The sequence below is a fragment of the Corylus avellana genome, chromosome 3 (genome assembly GCF_965113065.1).
Source record: "Corylus avellana chromosome 3, dhCorAvel1.hap1.2, whole genome shotgun sequence".
Classification (NCBI taxonomy): Eukaryota; Viridiplantae; Streptophyta; class Magnoliopsida; order Fagales; family Betulaceae; genus Corylus; species Corylus avellana.
This window is the reverse complement of record NC_142492.1, coordinates 1883146-1885332: the sequence shown is the minus strand read 5'-3', so window position 1 is coordinate 1885332 and position 2187 is coordinate 1883146. Positions and strand designations below refer to the sequence as shown.

At 33.2% G+C, this 2187-nt stretch overlaps 1 pseudogene; it reads left to right on the top strand.

Annotated features, from left to right (window-relative positions):
• The first annotated feature begins 1286 nt into the window (after nucleotides 1-1286).
• LOC132173297 (uncharacterized) lies at nucleotides 1287-1965 on the top strand (annotated as a pseudogene).
• Nucleotides 1966-2187: the final 222 nt, after the last annotated feature.

Here is a 2187-nt window from a genome sequence, read left to right as displayed (position 1 = left end):
GCGGTGTCCTTTATTTAACCAATTCTGAGTAATTTTAGGTTTAGCACTGATTTCTAGTTGTTTTGGGGTTATTGTTAGGGTTGCCCACCTTTTGTTTTTTATTTTTCATATGCCATCTCCCCTTTCTCCCTTTCCCATATTGAATAGAAAAAAAAAAAAAAAAAAAAATACAAAAAACAAACTACAAACTGCCCCACCTCCCTCCCTAGTCCTGCCACCCCTCCCGGGCTCTTTGATGTAGAATGACATTTATCCATATTTTTGGTGAAAACGAAAATAGAAAAAATATCAAAATAATATTAGAACAGCGATGTTTGATTAGAATTTTACGTGTTCTCAGACAATAGAAGTATAGAATGAAAAGATTTGGTTAGGATCACTACTGATTGTCAACCATATTTGGTTGTCACGGAAGTCTATTTTATTGATTTTTTTTATTTTAGGTTAGGATTTTACCAGTTATTTTATTTTTCCATCTTTAGTTTATTTTATTTGCTTTTACGATTTAAGATTTTTTTTAATATTTTCCTTCTTACGCGATTTAGATGCTTATTAGGTTTTAGTATTCGCAGTTAAAATATTATTAATTAGCATGATTAAGATCTCCTACAATTTTTTTTTTTTTAAAGTGTAGATCCTCAAATTAAAGAATTCATGATGTTTGTAAGTATCGAAACACTTGGAAAATACTACATATTAAAATGGTGGCATGTTATCGAGGCAGTCATAAAGAATTTTCCTTCCAAAATGTTTTTTATTCACTTTTGAGACATTACTTATCCAAGAAGCTAAAAGACAATTTTTGGCTCAAATTTTTTTCCAACATATAGAGCAAAAAATTGATGAAAATATACGCACGTACAATTTTCAATTATAACATGCCACATTTTTAATAAGTGGTATTTTTTAAGCGTTTTGATGCTTAAAAATGATCTAAATTTCATAATTTGAGAATTTATAATTTATTTAAAATTGTAAGGGATCTTGATGAATTGTATATCAGTTTACTATATGATAATAATATTTGAGAAATACAGAAATTTCTGTGTGTTTATCCTCTATGCTATACGTAGCTAGTGTTCTTAATAGAATTAAACACGTAGTTCTTCTCTTCTTTTATCCACACTTTCCGTGCGGCATCACTTTCTCTCTCTCTCTAATGACTAGTCTATAAATATATAGTGTGAGCCACAATGCACTAACTCGTCCTTCACTTGGACAGAGTGTGTTTCCCTAGTACTACATTGTCTCCAATCCTCTTTAATTCCTAGCTTATTAACACAAAAATGGGTTACTCCAAGACTTTTCTTGTCCTTGGTCTTGTGTTTGCTGTTGTGCTTTTCATCTCCTCCCATGTCTCAGCTCGTCAGATTGTTGAGGCCGCTCAAACCCGTAATTAAGTTTCTTCCTTATTACAATAACTACAAAGAAAACAGGAAAAGACACAAAAAAATATAAGTACTTTAAATTCCTAATTATCCATTTTAATTGAACATAACAACATGCATGCCTTACATCTCTTACTTCGTTTTACAAAATTAAGGAACAACATTTTCATGTTTTTCATAGTAACTAGTTTATTAATTAGCACTGATGTTTTAAAATGCATATTTTTTAAAAATTTATTTTTCAGTACTCTGTAACATTTAAATTCCTAGCTTATCCATGTTGTAAGTAACTTTCTAAATCCATTTTTGTAGAGGAGAATTTGCAAACTCAGGCTGTGGAGGAGGCCAACCATTATGACCAGCTCCACCATCGTCATGGTCATCACCATCACCACCATCATGATCATCACCACGGTGTATGGACACCATGGACACCATGGACATGGAGGGGGTCACCATGGCCCTGGGCATGGTCATCACCCCGGCCATGGTCATGGTCATGGTCATCCCCCCGGCCATGGACACGGTGCTGCTGGTGATTTGACTAGAAACCGAAACTAAAACAAACAAAAATTAGACGAAATATATCCTTCGTCCTATATATGCTATCTGTCTGAGTGTGTCAGTACTCTATGTAATAAGTGGCTTATCTAAGCTAATTCTATGCCAATAACAACAACCTTAATTTATCTTTCTACTGTTGTCATGTCTACTATTTTTCTGCTTTTTATGTACTACCATGTGCTAGAACCTGTGAAATATATTCATATTGGCCGTCTTGCACTTTTCTATTTCCTTA